Genomic DNA, 18,658 nt, shown 5'->3' with positions numbered 1-18,658 from the left:
CAAGATGTCCTTCAACAGGTTAATGGTTAAACAAATTGTGGTACATCCATACAAGACTTCTCAGCAATAAAAAGATCAAACTATTGATACACACAGCAATTTGGAAGTTTACCTAGATAACTTTACCTAGTGAAAAAAGCCAGTCCCCAAAGGTTTATATACTGTATAATTCCATTTATATAACATTCATGAAATGACAAAATGATAGAAATGGAGAACAGATTAGTGGTTGCCATAGTTAAGGATGGGGTCGGGGAAGGGAAGCAGGAAGGAAGGGGACGTGTCTACATAAGGGCAACACAGGGATCTTTCAGGTGATGCAAATGTTCTCTATCTTGACTGTGGTGGTGGACATGCACGTGGGATAAAATTGCATAGAACTCAATATAGAAACACAAAGGAGTACAAATAAAACCGAGGAAATCTGAATAAGAGATAAATTACATCAATGTCCACATCCTGGTTATGACAATATACTACAGTTTTGCAAGGTATTACCATATTTAATTATAATTTTATATCTTAAAATATACTTTTATAATTTATAATTATCTTAAAACAAAATTTTTAATTTTTAAAAACACTTAGTGCATATAAAACTACTTAGCCCAATGCCTGTTTTAGAAAAAATGTTAGCTGTTGCTATTTTTGACCAGCATGTTCAATTCTGGCAACAGTTGAAGACAACTGTGGATATGAAGAGAAGATCTTGATGAGACCTCTGGAAACCATGTCAATATTTTGGAATTGAAGAAACCGGAAATATTTACCAGAGAGTACGGAAAACTAAAGGAAACATAGTCATTAAAAGTCTTGAAACAGTAGAAACTGCATACTCTATTAATTCCTAGGGCCATGTTAAGGCCACTGCAAGAGAAGTTTTACCTGGGTGTAAAAATAAAAGTACATATAACCATTCAAGGTGTCTCTTAACTGAAAAGTTGATGTCAAAAAATTTGCAATAACCGCACCAAGTCATTAGGTAGAGACTCAAATCAGGGCTTTCCTGCTTCAAACTCAGGGAACGTATTTATGATTCTGGCACAACGCCCATCTTTCAGAGACACCAAGAAGGGATCCACGCTTGGAGTTAGAACCCACAACTTTACAGGTCACTTCCAGTCACCATTCTGTGATTCTGCACGATGGAAATCAGAAAACCTGGGCAAAGCTACAGCGTTAAGCCAAGTATTAAAAAGTAATGAGTTCATGGGGTTAGGAATAAAACTTCTGATAAAATGAGCTATCTTTTAAAGTGAAATTTCAATGCGTTCCTAAATATTATGGTTCAACTCAGTATCATATATTCAAGTTATATAGTTACTGGGACCAAAAGAGATTGATTAAAATGTTAGCCTCTTGAAAACTGACCGGATACTAGGAAACAGGAAATAACTACCAGCCATTTCGCTCCAAAGGAGATTGTGGTGATCAATTAGTGAGCGACCACAAAGCCTTCCACGATCCTGTAACAAAAGCAGCTGTGCAGTCATAAATCACCATTCTGATCAGGCCTTGAAGCCCACAATATCTTACCTGACTATCTAATGGGCATATTTATTAGCCGATTGGATTCTTGAATGTTTTAGTCACGTTTCAACGCCCAGGCCTGCAAACCATATCCCAACAATTCACCACAATTAAGCAAATGGAAATCCTCTCACTTTAAATGCTGGTCTATTAGTAGCTCTTAATATTTATTACACAAGTTTATTATTAGATCAAAATATTAATAAAGATGATTTTAATGCTTTCAGCTAATATTTTCAATATTCACTAAGGTAATCAATTTGTCCAATTTTAAGCAGCATAGTTCCAGAAATGAGATATTTGGCATGGAACCTGATTTAAAATGCATTCTTTTCTCAACTGATTGAATAGTTGTAATGAAAATGCATAATTTGTAGTATATTACAGATAGAAGTGAATTGAATTTCTCTATCAAAATTATGCATGGTTCAAAATCTTTTGTGCTCTAACACATAGAAACTGGCAGACAAATGCAATTACATTAGATATGCTGTCATCCAGAACATCTGAAGAATGCTATTTATCCAATCTTTTCAATTTAAACTTACTCTACTATCATAGCTGAGTACAAACACCAGGCCATGACCATCACATTAACACCATGAGGCTATCCAAAACGCCATTTCTGGAAATCAACGGAGAGAATTTTATTGGGTCCAGGCTATTTCACTTGAAGGCAATTGTCAAAATCAATCTGTGTCTAACTTAGATTTCTAACTTAATTTGTAATTTGATTTATACCTACAATGCTTGCAGATTAGACAACTGATTAAGAAGCATTGATTTAGTCTCAGAAAAATGGACCTTTCAAATAAATCACATCATGACTTTTCACAAAAACTAACACACAGTATTTCCAAAACATACGAATTATTCAGTAGAAGTAATAAAGGAGAGCATCCTTTTTGTGAAAAGCAATTTCAATGATGATATTGCTTAAGACAATTTTGTGGCATTTAGAAAATCTTCGACTTATCAGAATATACAGTTGTAAATTTATACCAAAAGATTTCACTATTGCATGTAGGCTTCGGTTTATATAAAGATAGATATCATTCATGAAATACCATGCTAGTCTAGCTTTGAAACTGTCTCTAGTGTAAAAGCAGTTAATTGTTTTTTAAAAGACAAACACATGGCTCATTTCACCTGCCAAGACTGTCTGTGTATAGTCGTTAAAAACTTGAATATTATAAGGTGAACTTCCTTGAACTAAAGACCTCCACGTGTTCTGCCCCAGAATATGGAAACCAGCTTCTGTTCTCAATTTAAAAACTGACAGCCCTGACCCTAGAACTCAAGGAATAAAATAATCTGAAAGATCTCAGATCATGGGTGTCTTATCAACTTCAATTTACCATTGTACTTTTGAAAATGAATGTAAACTTTAAAATTGGCCACAAATTGATTTTATTTGCTTTTATCACCCAAAAGATATCGCTAGAACTAACTGAATTTTTTGAATTACAGTAAAAGTGGCATTCTACATTAGGCTAACATTCTTTTTAAAAAAAACTCAAAAAAGCTATATCCTTTTTAAAAATACTATTTTGAAGCTCTCCCAACTCGGTCAGGGGATGCCGGTCCCCTCCCAACCATAAATATTCACAGTAGTAGACTGGAGGATGGGGGCAGCCATCCTCCCAGCCCTGTGCCTGTTAAGTGTCTACTTTATGCTACATCATATATCATTTGTGACATTTACCCCATCCCCTTGTTTAACTCATCCTCTTCCTCCCTAGTACCAGAACCCAGAGTGCTTCATCTCACCTACCTCCTGCCATTGTCCTCAATGCCATGGTTCCTTTTCCCACACCTATGCGAGTATCAATCCAACCACCTTGCACTCCTAGAATAAGTCAAACACTTGGTCTTTGAATTAAGGTGCACACTCAGCACTGCTGCTGTGTGCCTCTGGTTAATCCCAACAGCAGCTATTCCAAACACCTCTTCAAAATGCACCTCACTGTAACCACTCTGCTCTCGACAGAAAACCTTGTCTCCTACTACACAGTCTGTGAGCCTAGCAAACATGGACTCTCTTTGCTTTCTGGTCCATCTCATCTCCTTTCTACCAACCTCCCGAAAGAGTTGGTCTTTCTACTGTTCAAGCTTAATTGCCCTGCACATGCTCTTGGGCTGACCCCTTCCTATTTCTTCAATGTTTTACTGCACAGGCTGTTTCATCCTCTAAGTTCCCTCTCTGCTTCTTGTCCTGCCTCCACAAACACAGACAAGGAGAAGAGCCCTGCTTCAACCCTCTTCTACCTACCACGCATCACCCCCTTCTCTTGACAACTGTATTCCTTGAAATAACGGTTACATTCAGTCACCATTTGCAATACCCATGTCCTCACCTCCAACTATTTTCAACTCGCTTGAGCCATGTTTTGCTCCTACCTCCACGGAATGTATTTTGGCAAGGGTGAAAAATGACCAAGCCCATCATCAAATACCCTGGATTCTTTTCACTGTGCATCTTCCTTGTTCTCTCTCTGAACGTTAACACTGTAGAAGACTCCTTTCCACTTGGAGCTCTTCTCTGCTCTTGCAAACACACCTTACCTTGGTTCTCCTTCTCCGTCTTCAGCAATTCCTTCTGCATCTCTCCCCTGGGCTACTTTTATTTTCCTCAGCCCCTAAGCATTAGTGGCCCCTAGAGGTCTATCCCTGGTTCTCTTCTAGTCCTTGGATAATATCACTAACTTCTATGACTTCATTTGCCATTTCTATGGCTCCCAGATTTATTTCCTTATTTATTCACCAAATAGCTCCTGAGCACCTTCTATGCACCAGGCTTTTTGCTGGATACTGAGTGTTAGGTCATATGCTATCACCTGGCTCTTTCAAAAGCATCTCAAATCCAACATCTCAAAAATATTTTGTCCTAAAATCTGCTTACTTTTATATTTCTTTTCTTGGATATTGATACCAACCCGTCATCCCGGCCAAAAACAATTATCCTAGTTCCTTCTTTCTCATGGCCAACAGTCAGTGACAAGTTAACTTAATCCCCTTTCTATTTATCACCTTTCATTTGTTCTTCATTCCTGCAGTACCTTATTTCTTACATTGTTCCTGAAAGTTGCTGTCTCTCTACATTCACAACCTTCCAATCCATCCTCCACAGCACTATTTTGCAAAAATATCAATGTAGTATGTTGCCTGCTGGTCACATTGTTTACAAAGACCTCCGGAAAACATCTAAACCTCTTGGCATAGTATACAAGACCTTAGACCTTTCACTGCTACTCCTAGGAAATGATAGCTACACTTTATCAGTGCTTCCTGTGTGCCAGACATTGTGCCAAGCACTATAAACACATTCCATTATTTACAGTCAATAATCTGTGGGGAAGGAGGTGGAATTGTCACGATGGTTATTTTTGTGTGTCCACTTGACTGGCCCAAAGGATGCCCAGATATCTGGTTAAACATTATTTCTGGGTATGTCTGTAGGGGTCTTTCCATAAGAGAATAGCATTTGAATTGGCAGACTAAGTAAAATAGATTGCCCTCCCCAATGTGGCTGGGCATCAGCCAATCCATTGAAGGCCTGAATAGAGCAAAAAGGCAGAGGAAGGGAAATTTTCCCTCTCTGCCTGAATGCATGAGGTGGGACACTGGTCTTCTCCTGCCCTTAGACTGGGACTTACACCATCGGTACTCCCGGTTCTCAGGCCTTTGGACTGGGACTAGAACTACGCCACCAGCTTTCCTGGGTCTCCAGCTTACAGATGGCAGATTGTGAGACCTCTCAGCCTCCATAATCACGTGATCCAATTCCTCATAATAAGTAAATTTCTGTCTCTCTCTCTGTCTCCGTCTTTCTCTGTCTCTCTCTCTCTCTCTTTTTATTGGTTCTGTAAGTGACGGAGTGATTCTAAGTGACAGAGACGGGGTTCACCCAAACCTACTGTCTCCCAGGACCATGCTCTTCATGATGGTGCTTTACCACCTCCCTCTTTGCTCCAGGGCCACTCTCTTCTAGTAGTCACCACTCTAGCCATGCCAGCTCTTTCAGAAGACCCCAACATGCTCATCCAGGCCTCCATCTGGAATTTCTTTTCTTACTTGTACCCTTCATGAAAACACTGACTCATCTTGAACATTCACACAAATACCATGCCCTTTGTGGTTTATAACCTGTTCTGAAAGCAATTCCCAAAGAGAGATTGCTAAAATGCCACTAACAGGAACAGGCTTTGGTATAATTTCATAGCCTCCCGAGGTACATGATATTAGGGGATGGCTCTTATTTGGCACAAATAGGGAAAGGACATTTTTTAAACGAGCCTCATTAATTTATATTTACATCTCATAAAGTAGGTAACAATTTGGCCAACAGCCTTGGCGGATCATAACAGGACAGGTAAACAGCCTTCCAAAATCAACACCATCTACATTTATACAGCTACCAAGGTGTAAGTGTGAACCAACCTCGGGGGCAGTATATTCAAGTGAAAGAACATTGGCTCTTCCATCAGACCCACTGGGATTTGAAATTATTTCTACCATTTACCATATATGAATCCTAGAATATGATACTTGACCCTCTGAGCCTCAGTTTCTCCATTTTTAAAATGAGTAAAATAACTAGATCATATAGAGATTTTGCCAGGATTAAATGGGAAAATGCTTATAAAGATCCAAACATGGCTTCTGGGAGAAATGTTCGTGGCCTCCCAATTCCCACTTCTGCCCTTTCCGTCAGCGTTGCTATTCAAAACATCAGCATCAACTACATTATGACTCTTTAATGATAGCTCATTGGGACCAACCAAAATATTTCTTACATCCATTATTTTACTTTACCCTGACAAATCTAGATTATCACATTTAGGAACTGGAGACAGCAGGAAATTGAAGGGATCACTTGGATAAACATAATAGATCCCTTATGAAAAGCAGCCAGAGTTAAATATCACAAGTGATGTACTCATGAGCAGTTGATAACCGCATTACCACTGAGGAAAGACCTCTTGCTTAACTGAAGCCTTTAAGTGAACCCAGACACCTCTTTAGCAAGAAGTACCCAAGGGGACTAGAAAAACATTGGTGAGTGACATTTAAGCCTTTCATAAAGTGTTCCTCTGCACAGAGCCCTGTGGGGCAGCATGCAAGCAAAGTTAACAGAGCTGTCCTCCATGGGCTCACAGGATGTGATTAAGAAGAGTCAGAGTGATCAAGCACGAGAGAGATGGAGAGAGAGAGACTCCCCAGGTTTGCCTCTGAACTGGAAAGCAATCACAGTGGTAACAACTGGGAGGACTTCTGGCAGAAGCGGTGGAATCTTCAGGAGCTCAGAAACACCAAATTGAGACCAGTGTGACTGCGGCAGCTGCAAGCCCCACACAATTAGAATGTTGGCAAGTGGAGCGGAAAACAGAGCCAGGAATAACACGGAGCAGCAGCAGAGCCTCTCGACCTGGCCGGCCCTCCACATGTTCTAAACGCATGTTTAGCCCAGCAGGGGTCATGGTGACAGCTGAGAAGCCCCTTCAGAAGCTGTCAGAAACGGCATGTGTGAAAGCCTCTGGGCGCCTTAATGTGCCAGTAAGGGTGTTTTCCTCTCATGTTAGCATGAACGGTGCTTGAGAGAATGCAGACGTAAGCGCAGAGGGTGAGAGAGCTGAGGTGAGGAGGCCAGGATAGCTCCCTGGGGCCAGGCCACCAGTCCGACTCCCGTGACCTCTGGAAACTGTCACCTTATCACTATGCTATCCCACTTCCCCACAAGGCACCTAGGAAATGCCCAGCTGCCACTGGAACATCTCAGCCTCCAGGTCTGCAAACAAAACACCACGCCATTTGTCTCACAGAGTGTATCTCCATAAATACTATTTGGAATGGGTAATCTGTTATTTCTAAACTGGATGATCAAAAAAGTCAATTCCTGTTATTGGCAAGTAGCCCAGGAAAGCCACAGGAGTAACTGCACTGAGAGCTTACGATCACCCGTGTCCCTACAAATCTACTGAAGGATCAGAGTCCTTATTTGGCCCCTTCTTTTGCGAAAATATTTTACAAAATATTAATACACTACAGCTTTGGCTCTACGAATGTAACCTATTTTTAATTTTTAAGTTTCTTTAAAACACTTAGAGAAAATAAATTGAAATAACTTTTTAAAAACAAAACAAAAAATAGAAGTAATCATTCCATTGAACAATTTGAAATGAAATGAACATCTCATAACAAGTCACAGCTGCGAATAACACCCAGTCAGTACCCATATTTCTGAATGACCGATCAAGGGCCACATTTCAACAAATTAGAATAGAAAGATTTTTCAAAGACAGATTTAAAGATCTGAAAATCTATCTTATTAATTTCATAAGGAAATGTTCCTCTTAAATTACAGTAAATTAAGTTATACCAACTACTGGAAACCTGGGCCTCTTGCCTCCCTCCAGCCACCATGTCATTGTTCCATTCATCATTGTATGGTTGTCACCCGAAATTCAGTCTCCAAAGCCAAAAGCAGAGCAGTTTATTTTAAAAATCTAGTAAAGTGTTGGGGTGATGTTGAAAACTGGAAGGAAGTTCCCCGTGGAGACACGGACGTGAGAATAAAGTCAAACTCTCAGAAGGAAGCTAAGTTCTCGTAAGTCAGAGCCTAAGGTTCCTACAGCCCGGGACTACGGTTCTGCGAACACATCACGAGAATAAGAGGCAAACAGTTTCATTATTTGCCCTGAAATAAGCCTAAAACTTTGAGGCTGTATGCCTTAAGAGAAAAGACACTCAAATGTACATTTATTTCACCAGAGTTTTTTAAAGGGAGGAGGTTTTTCTATATAAATCGTTTCTTGGGTTACCAACTGCATAAACTTATCAAACACGTTTCCAATTATTGTGCTAAATTTACCTCTCACATGTCAAAAAGTGATGTTAATCCTCACATTCTAAAATTTGATAACCAAATATCATCCTTTTCAGGCCTTTGATGATTGATTGATTGATTTTCTTGCATTTTAATATTTCTTCTCTAAGTCTTTCAAAACTGAAAAGACAGTGTCTTCTAGAGCTTAACGCTATACTGTCTGATTTCCCGTCCCAACTTTGCCGCTGATTAAATAGAGTCCTTGAGCAAGTGACTTCTCTTCTGTTTCCATGCCCTCACCTTTAAAATAGATGATAAGAAAGAAAATAATTTTAAAAGCCCGTCATGTTGTTGCGAGGATTTTAAACTGATTAAAAGATGCATTCACAACATATTAGCCATCATTAGCATGAACGTTGATCTCTTTCATCTGGTCTTAAATGGGTGGCATTTTCTGAGGAATCAAACCTTTCTCCTTATTCACTTTTGGCCAATATTACCATAGTTTAAACTGGCTAGATCTCAAAAAATTTTAGATCCAACCAATCATTTGGAGGCCAAATGAAACAGACAGGAGTCCAATGAGCAGAAGCTGCTCCAGCCAGACACCAGAGAGGCAGAAAGGAGGAAAAACATGTGAGAGAGACGGGTAATCACTTAGAAGAACCATACAGCTCTGAACAGAAATATTAGCGGGCCAGAAAACCTCACTTTCTGATATTCTTCCAAATAAACAATGGAAGTTTTTTTTCCTTTTAAAGATCCAAGAATAGCTTAGAAAAATGACACATTTCATCATATTCCAGTATTGGTTACTAAGCAAAATATTTTCTAATGACTGACAAGATAACATTAGAAGTTAGCAAGCAAGCTCTCTCCTTAGAGTTACGCAATTTTTCTCTTTTCACTATCTTCTGATTCATAAATGTTTCAATTATACTGGAGAGAATTTTGTTTTTTACTCTTGGGTTTAATCTCCTGCGGAGAGTAGTACATTTTCTCCATGTCTTGTCAGGATGGTGGCAACAGCAGGCACTGGAAATTCTGCCCACAAATATTTATATAAACATAACACCTTTCATATACGCACTCTTCCTAGGTGTCAAACCACTTTCGCTACATTATCTCACGTAATCTTCACAACAAATAGAAGACAAGGAAGTTTATTTTTCCAATAAATGAAGAAATGGAAGCCCAGATAGATGGTCTCTCTGATTTCTGAAGCAATTGTTCTTCCATGGCTGACCCTGGGCCGGCCTTCCCAGCTGTACCCATGACCTCCACACGTACTGCAGTGCTGTTACGTGCCCCACGTGTGTTCTATCTCCCTAGCTCATCTTGGTGACAAAATTTTCTGGGCTAGAGCTCGTTAAATTCTAACCCAGTGCCAGAGTTCCCAAATAAGATTGTCAGGGGTTATTTAACCTTGGTCTTTCTACCACCTGTGGTTAGTTATGCCATTTGCCCCAATGAATCAGGTTAGAAACCAAATAACAATAATAATACTAGCAACTACAAGGCAGCACTATGATAGAGCTGTTATTAACAATATACTTTATCCTCACAACAACCCTGAAAAGTAAGTTATCAGTATCTTTATTTTATGGAAGAGAAAATTGAGTCTCAGGGAAGCTAAGAACACCCACAGGGCCACAGAGTTCGTGGTGACGATGTCAGATTTGAAAGCCAACTTCAGCTGGCTTCAAAAATCCATCTAATTTTTGGGCTGGCCCCGTGGCCGAGTGGTTAAGTTTGCCTGCTCTGCTGCAGGTGGTCCAGTGTTTCATCGGTTCGAATCCTGGGCACGGACATGGCACCACTCATCAAGCCATGCTGAGGTGGCGTCCCACATGCCACACCCAGAAGGACCCACAACCAAGAATATACAACTATGTATGGGGGGGGGGCGGCTTTGGGGAGAAAAAGGGAAAAAATAAAATCTTAAAAAAAAAATCCGTCTAATTTCATGATGACTATTTTAAATCTCCGAATTCCCAACATCCAGCATGATGCCTACCACATGGCTGTAACTCACTGAGAACGTATTAATAATTAAAGAAAAAGCCAAAAAGAGATATACTTTCTCCTAACCTTATTGGAAATCTCAGTTTTCCTGTTTGATTCTTACTCCCAGTTTTCTCTCCAGTAGACGTTGCTCTCTTCCACTTGCCTGAATTCAACAGGCTGGAAGAGTCGGCATTTCTAGTCTCCACTGCTGCTCCCAAACAACTGCCCATCACCAGCCCTCAGCACACATTGGAGGCACACTTGGAAATTCTGTACTTTCCTAGAGCTTTCTCACCATCATCTGGTGACCTCCAGGACACATTCCCAAGTTCTTTAACAACCTTAGCATGCAGACAAAATCTTCCGCAGCCCATCTGCCATCACATCTTTCTTGGCCTTCTCAATGTCAAACAGCTACAACGGTGATGCACTTCAGCCACTTTGCATCCTATCATCTCTTAGAACTGCCCCACTTTAAAGGTTTGGGTCTTTGCATTTCCCTTCTCTGGCTACTTACTCTCACTGCCACTGCCAGTCTCTCCATTACTGAACCTGATCTTTTTCCTTCCATTCTTTTGTCAACAATCTGCAGCCTCATAAACAATCCCTTATCCCTCTCATACCTTTACTCTTTCCTTCTCCCTCCTCTCTTCCCTCTACTGCAAACAAACTCGATCTTCCATAACCTACAAAGCCTTTCCCACAAGCCTACTTAAATTCAGATTATTCCTCTAAGTGCATTTACTACTCGTCCATTCACCTGAAACTTACACGTTGAGTAAATCCACAACCGGGAATTAGCTTTCAGGAGTAACAGACCTGTACAAGGAGACTTATGTATAAGAACACAATTTCAAGCATGAGTTTTGCTTGTTTCTGTGACGATGCCTCAAGTATCAGGAACAAGATGATGACATAACAGGATATATCTTTGCTTTAGCAACTGGTTATCCAAATACAAAGCAATCACCTTTATTTATTTATTTATTTATTTTGGTGAGGAAGATTGGCCCTGAGCTAACACCTATGCCTATCTCCATCTATTTTGTATGTGGGACACTGCCACAGTATGGTTTGATCAGCGGTGTGTAACTTTGTGCCCAGGATCCCAACCCGCAAACCCGGCGCCGCCAAAGCGGAACACGTAAACTTAACCACTATGCCATCGGGCCAGCCCTACAAAGCAATCACCTTTAAATTCAGGTTCATAACTCTTTCTAGATATAATCTACTCTGTCTTCTTAAGTGTCATGAAGAAAATCTGCTTTTGATATTTTCCAAGGACCAGTCTCATGTCTTTATCATTTCTGATAAAAGAAGGTATATGCTCACTCTCTTAAATATAATTCACCTTAAACATAAATATATATATATATTCATGCCAATAAAAATATCTGGATGACTTCTATTTCGTTACTCATATTTAGGCAAGAATTCTTCTCAAAAACAGACAACCTAATTGTGATTTTGGTATATCTTTGGACAATGTACTTCTAAAGATGAGAAGAAAAAATATTCACAGTTCTTAAGTTTTAGGGTAAAATATGAAGTTCCATCTTACGACTTTTGTTAACTAAATAAGGAAAACAAAGATTTTGGTGTGAGATACAAAATCTTAAAATTCTCATTTGAATATTCTAATATGTGAATTTACTTATATTTATTTTATTTGCTTATATTATGAAACAAACACATAGCCAAGAATGCTATGAATAAGGAATGCCTTATTAGTCAAGTTACTATAAACCGCCACTTCCTTTAGGATAATATCAAATTCAAAAGAGGATCTCATTTATATCAGTAAACATAAAACTCTTGCTTGGCTTGTCTACCAACAAATAAATACCCTCCACTCTAGGTGGACGTCTAAGAATAGAGAACAGCAGTCTCTTCTCTGAGACTGGATTCATTTTCCTCTTCGCTTTGATTTACCTCCAGGGGGCAGCCCAGTTCCGATGACAGGCTTTGGAGTCAGCATGAACTCCCTGCTGTCAGTTTCAGTTATATTACCTAGGACAAGTTGGTTAACCTGAGCCTTAGTTTCTCATGCATAAAATGAAGACGGGAACCTACTCACAGGACTGTTATAAGGATGAAATGAGAAAAAGGCCAGTATATAATAAGTGCTCCATCAATATTTATTTGCTACTATTATTGTGCATGTTATCATTTTATTAGCTTTCCCTGTGATATCATCACTAAACACAATTCATTCAACTAGCATATTTTAAGCACCTAATACTTGTTAGGCACTATAGGTGATGAAGCTGAAAATACAACCCAATCCTCTTCTCTATAAGGTCACAGTCCAGTGGGGGAAAACAGATGTCAGTTATAAATAGAACAATGCAGTGAGACCAATAGAAAAAGAATTGCATGAGGGGATGTCTTTACTTCCAACAGAGTAAGTAAGGGGAGGGGGCTTCTTGTCATTGTTGGAAGATGAATAGATGGGTAAAACTGAGTTGAAAATGAAAATGCCCACCTCCCATCCCCACCCTCCCCAATCAGTCACCATCCTGAGCTGTCTGGACAAACACACATGACGTGGGCTCAGCCAATTAGGTACTCTTGACTGGCCCTTTGATTCTTGAGAGAGAGATGTCAAGTTGCTCAAACAAGATTGCTGTCCCCCACAGCAGAGGGCAGTGGCCAGTGGTGTGGTGGTGAGTGCCCAGGAGCATCGATGTCAATGGCAACAGGAATAGTGACAATTTTAAACAGGCTATGCCATGGAGTGATGTCAGCTGTGTCCTTGGCTGCCATCTTCCCTTGGTTCCCAATCTCTGAATCAGATCACTAGCCCTCTGGCCAATCTGTGACAACCCCAATATCCTTCCAACAAATTATTTTTCTGCCTATGTTGGGCAGAGGTTCTGTGTTATTTGAAACCAAGAACCCCACTTGGTACCTTGGGCCGTCAAGAAAAACTTTCTAGCCTCATTCCAACTGTCGCTCTGGCTTTCCAAATGGCCTCTAATTACCAGTTGCTTCTGTGTTAACTAAGATACTATTTCGTTGCCTTTTTCAGTATAAACAGACTTTATTGTGAAACTCTATCTTAGCAAAATGCATATCAAAGAAAGCATTGTCTGCATTTCCATTTAGCAAAAGAACCAATTGTTCCTACTTGCCACAAAAAAATCTTCCATGATTCATCCTTCCACACAAGCTTCTCTTACTCTTCATTTTACGAGAAGCACTGAAGAAGAAAGCAAAAGATAGAGGGAAGAACAACACGAGGAAATGGAGAAACAAGACATCTTTTATTGCTTTTTTGTAGTAGTCAACGACCCACCCCTATCTTTGTTTTCTTCTCAATATTAAGTTGATCAAATTGGCATTTTTTTAAAAAAAGTCAAATATCAGCAATTAGGCACTTGCAGTAGAAGCTTCCATCACAGGCATAGCTTAGCCTGTGGGCCACTGTCACTGCCGGAGGGTGAACAGGCGAAAAATATTAAGTTGAAAATGCTCACCCCTCCAGGAGGCCCTCAAGAACCACCAGGTTGGGAAATTACACTTTGGGAATCACTTCCGTGAACATTTTAAAGAGAAAGATCCTGGTACTGTAAAACTGCTGAAAAAAAAAAAAAAAAGATTAGCATTGCTTCGATATTGGGATGCAGGGTATACAGGCAACAAAACCCAATGAGAACGTTTAATAAGACCTTTTCACTTTCATATCCCCAGATTTCTTCCTCCCCTCTTTATCACTCCCCAGCTGTCTGCAGATTTTATTTTGTATCCACTTTAGCTATGAGGTCAGAGTTAAGCCTTCAGGAATGTGTCTCTCTATAGGCAGAAACTTGATTCCCTCTGAAAAAACTCGTAGCGGACCTTGGGAAAACTGCAGTTGCTACCACATGTACAGAGAGCTGCTGCAGTCGCTGGACTTTAAATGTTCTGTTTGTTGGGCTGCCAAAAGGTTACTGCTCCCAGGAGAACTGAGCCAGTTCCTCTAAACCCCTCCCACTGACTCATATGTTTGTCTGGCTGCAGCTGCTAAAAAAGATGGGAATTTAAAAGCTGCTACACCAGTGCAAAAGCAATAACCCAAACAGTGGCAATATCCTCAGGTCTCAAATAGAACGTGTCCTCACCGAGAAAGTCAAGGGCAGGGGAAGGACATTAGAGAGAAAATAGTGGAATACATAATGGATATAGATGAAAGAAACAGGAAGGAAGTCACGGGTTCTCAGGGCTGGAAACTATTCCACTCTGTGACCTTGCTAAAGGCAGTCTCATGGGTTTATTTTCTTCCCCCTGTTGTTAAGCTTTCTTTGACCTAGATTTACATGGAAGTTGATATTGATAACTTGTCTACTATCACAATGTTATAACCATATTCTTCAGCAATGCTCGGAGAACTGTAAAAGCTGTTTTTATTATTATTATTTCATTATTACTTCCATCCTAACAATATCCCAGTGAGATGGGATGGAAGATATTTCCTATGCAAAGTAAAGATTTCTTAGCTCTCAAGTCCTTGTACACAAATCTCGTGTTTCATTCAGCAGAGCTCAGAAAAAATTGGTGCGCCAGCACCATGGTCTTCCAGGACTCTGACTCCAATTCTGCAGCCTCTGTTCCCCCACCCCCTCTATACTCACTCCCCAGCATTCTCAAGTTTTCCCATCCCTCTCATCACACAGGAAAGTGATCTACTAAGCATTGATCTAAGGTGTGAGGGAGAGAGAGTGCCGCCACTCTCGGCAATTCTCCCACCTTCAAAAAGAGACAAAGGAAAAGGGTGATGTTCACCACACAGAAACTACTAAACAGGATGTTTTATTCACAAGTGATAGTTAATAGGAGACAGGAAGCCTTCCCCGAAACCTCTCAAATCACGCTGTTGAGATATATTGAAGGTACAGTTCTCTAAAACACTGAAACCTTTTCCACTGATGCCTATTATGTTGCAAACCTATTTGATCCAAAAACACTTGCGACTCTGCCAAATAAAGCCCATGCCCACAGATTAGAAATATCATCTTGAGTGTAAGTTAGAGAATGCTCTGCCTTGCCAGAATCTATGTCTCTTCCACAGCCTTTCTTCATCTGTTATCAAAAGCAGGGGTGTTCTTTCCTAAGGTCAATTCGGCCTAAGAGAGCACTTCAGAATTTAACTAACTGTATCTCACTTTCTGGATGGGTTTGTAATCCTGTCACCACCTAACCCACCATTTTGCATGAATATCTCTGATAATAGGTGCATAATCCATGGACAACTCCATTTGATTTTTTTTTTTTAGATCTTGCTTAGGTGGGTCTTGTCAAACCCTCCATGGATTCATTTTCTGCCAGTTTCTCAGCATATTTCCACAAAGATCTGAAACTATGTATAAACTGCTTCACTTCCTGGAAAATTTTTGCTACTTCAAGGAAACAAAGTTTTTGAACATCACTTTGAAACTGGCGGCTTTGGCACTGATCCTATTTTTTTTAATGGGGGGGAAGGGAATGAACCAAAAACTCATATTTAAATAACCCTGACTAAATTGCTTATTTTATTTGATAGAATCGCGCCTCCTCAGCAAAACTGTAAATTCTTAGAGGGCAAGAAATAAGCCTGTCACTTGTTTGTCAGTTTGGTTGCTTTAACGAACACCATAATCGCTCCACCCAGTGCCTAGCACGGCTCCCATGCACACAGTGGGTGCGCAACAGCATTTTGGCAATGAGTGTTGAACTAGGCTATTATTTAAGGCTCTGTTTCCAGTGGCCAACATTTTTGTCTGAAAATGGAGATGTTAAAATAGCTGGGGTTAATGAAATACAAACTGACACTTGTCTCCCAGCTAAGAAATGTATAAATGCAGAGCTGGAGGAGGAATGATATTATTCGCTGTCTAGAACACAGGCTAATAACACTCTGACTTGTCGCTGAATAGTTACACATCTCAAGGAGCTGGGCCCCCTCGCCCTTTAAGTCACCGGTGAGTATGTATAACAAACCTTTGCGTTTCCATGTTGTTTTTTCAGATGCATTATGGCATCAAACGTTTTTTTCTTTATGTGTGCCTTAATTTAACTTGAGGCCGTTACTTCCCACGGTCATGTTGGTAATATATGCACACTAGAATAAGCTAAAAACTGTTACCACTTATTAGCCATCACTTTTGGTGTACATTTAAGAATCCTGACTTTAAATATGTTTTAACTTTAAAATTAACCTTGTCAAAGTAACCTATGCATCAGCATTCAATAAGGTTTTGCCCGCAAAATTGTAGCTTTCTTTTTTTTGCTATTAAAATATAAACAAATCATTAGACAACTTAATGGATACTGAAGAAGTTAAATCACTTTTTACCTCATTATAATAGTGATTTTCCACATTTAAATGGGGTTTGTAAGACTCTATGACCTAGGTTGGATCCCAATTTCCAGTAGTAACATTTAGGACATACTTTGGCTCTCATGGGCAACAGTAATAGGAAAAACATATTTATATATACATATGGACATATTTATATGTATAAACTATATACAATTTATATATACATATGTATATATTTATATATATGCATGATATAAAATTTATATATGCATATGTATATATTCATATGTACATATTCATATGTATATACATATATATATTCATATGTATATATTTATATTCAAGATTTGTCTGAGTCAGCTCCTATAAAGAACATCTTTCTCACTTATGTCCTAATCAGCTTCAGTTCCCTTTAATTTAAAAACAATAAAAAGCATACTGTTTAGGGAAACGAAACAAACATCTGTTGAGTACTTACTACAGATCCATGTACGCTGTGATTCTCCTGACAGCCTTGCTAGGTAGCTATAATTGTTCATATTTAATAAATGAAGAAACTGTATCCCATGGGAATTATTTTCTCCAGCTCTCGTGGCTAATAGACAAAAGAGCAAAAATTGCCTGACTGCAAAGCCAGTGCTCTTTCCACTGCACAGACTCCTGGAGGACCCAGCGAAGAATCACAACCAAGGCGGCTGCTTGCAGAAAACTCTGACTTTACAAAGTGTTTGCAGATATTTATTTGTGAGGTATTTTCCTAGAAAGAATAAAATGCAGTTTCCCATAAATATACTATTAATGTTCTGTCACAAGGTAGCACACAAAGCCTGATTTACCTAAAATGGGTTTAAGTAACTTACCCTTTAGGATTTTTTTAAAGAAGAAAACAATAGTTAATGGGCATAATTTCAATCTAAGTGTCTTACCATGTGGTCATAACATAAACCTCGCCAATCAATACAATCATAGAATATGAGAATTCGAAGGAACTCTGTTAATAGGTTGACCAACTCTCTCAGTTTGCCCAGGACATTGGGGACTCCTAAGTCAATAGACTTTCAGTTTTAAAGTTGGGACTAAGGGGTTCCTGGAACATGGCCATTCGGTGCTGAAACTGGGAAAGTCCCAGGCAGACGGGACAAGTTGATCACTCTGCATATCATCTGGTCCAAACCCTTCATGTCACAGGCAAAGAAGCCAGGGCTCAGAGAAGAACACATCAGATCAAGCAGGTAGTGACCCATGACACTTGTCCTGTTTTTCTCTTCTTTATACAGACTCGGCCTCCAGATACACTGCCATCTCCCAGACTTCATCACCAGTTTCATTGTTCATTATTTCCACTACCTATTAAGATTTGTGTGTCAGGCACCAAATCTCTGTTCCCTTTGTGTTTTTAGCACTAGTCCAGTTTCTACTTCAGTGCGTGCAACTCAATATACATTTGTTGACTGCTTTTCAAGAAGTAGATTGTGTTGCTGGGGGGAGCTGAGGTCTTTATCCAAATTGTATTAGGCCAGAAGGACAACAATATATTATTGAAGATAGAAAGCTGGGAGCTACACAAGGCAACAGCTTCACCAATTCTTCCTTTATTTCCTAACTTTTATGTAATGAACATGTATTACTTTATAATGAAAACTTAAAGGCATTTTTAAAAGAAGAATTATCACTGTCTTGTGTTGCCCTGATTTACCCCTGATTCAGGAGGTGAGGATCATGCCATGGGCTAAATTACTATCTCAGTCATCCTGGCTGCCAGGGTTCTTGACAACAGAGCCCTTATTCTCGTCCCTCCTTGTCCCTCACTTCTTGTCCTCACAAACTATTTGCAGAGACAAAAGAAGGCAACTAGTCAATAGATTTCGATCTGTTTCCTTAGTATATCAATAAACATCCCCCAATTCCTGTGCATATTAAAATGTGAACTAGCAGTGGAACGTGCTTAAAGATTGTTGTAGCGTTTGAGATATGAGACTTCAAGGAAGGGAGTTTTCCTCCAGCTGTGCTGCATC

General features: G+C 39.6%; 1 long non-coding RNA gene across 1 annotated transcript; it reads right to left on the bottom strand.

Moving 5' to 3' along the window:
• Nucleotides 1-13,610: 13,610 nt before the first annotated feature.
• Nucleotides 13,611-17,400, bottom strand: LOC139077049 (uncharacterized). Its single transcript, XR_011529233.1, has 2 exons — nt 17,122-17,400; nt 13,611-13,943 (listed from the first exon to the last, which is right to left on the bottom strand). It is a non-coding gene; the product is annotated as an uncharacterized lncRNA (long non-coding RNA).
• Nucleotides 17,401-18,658: the final 1,258 nt, after the last annotated feature.

This window comes from Equus przewalskii, chromosome 18 (assembly GCF_037783145.1).
Source record: "Equus przewalskii isolate Varuska chromosome 18, EquPr2, whole genome shotgun sequence".
Classification (NCBI taxonomy): domain Eukaryota; kingdom Metazoa; phylum Chordata; class Mammalia; order Perissodactyla; family Equidae; genus Equus; species Equus przewalskii.
Note: the sequence above shows the minus strand (reverse complement) of the source record. Positions and strands in the feature narration are given on the sequence as shown.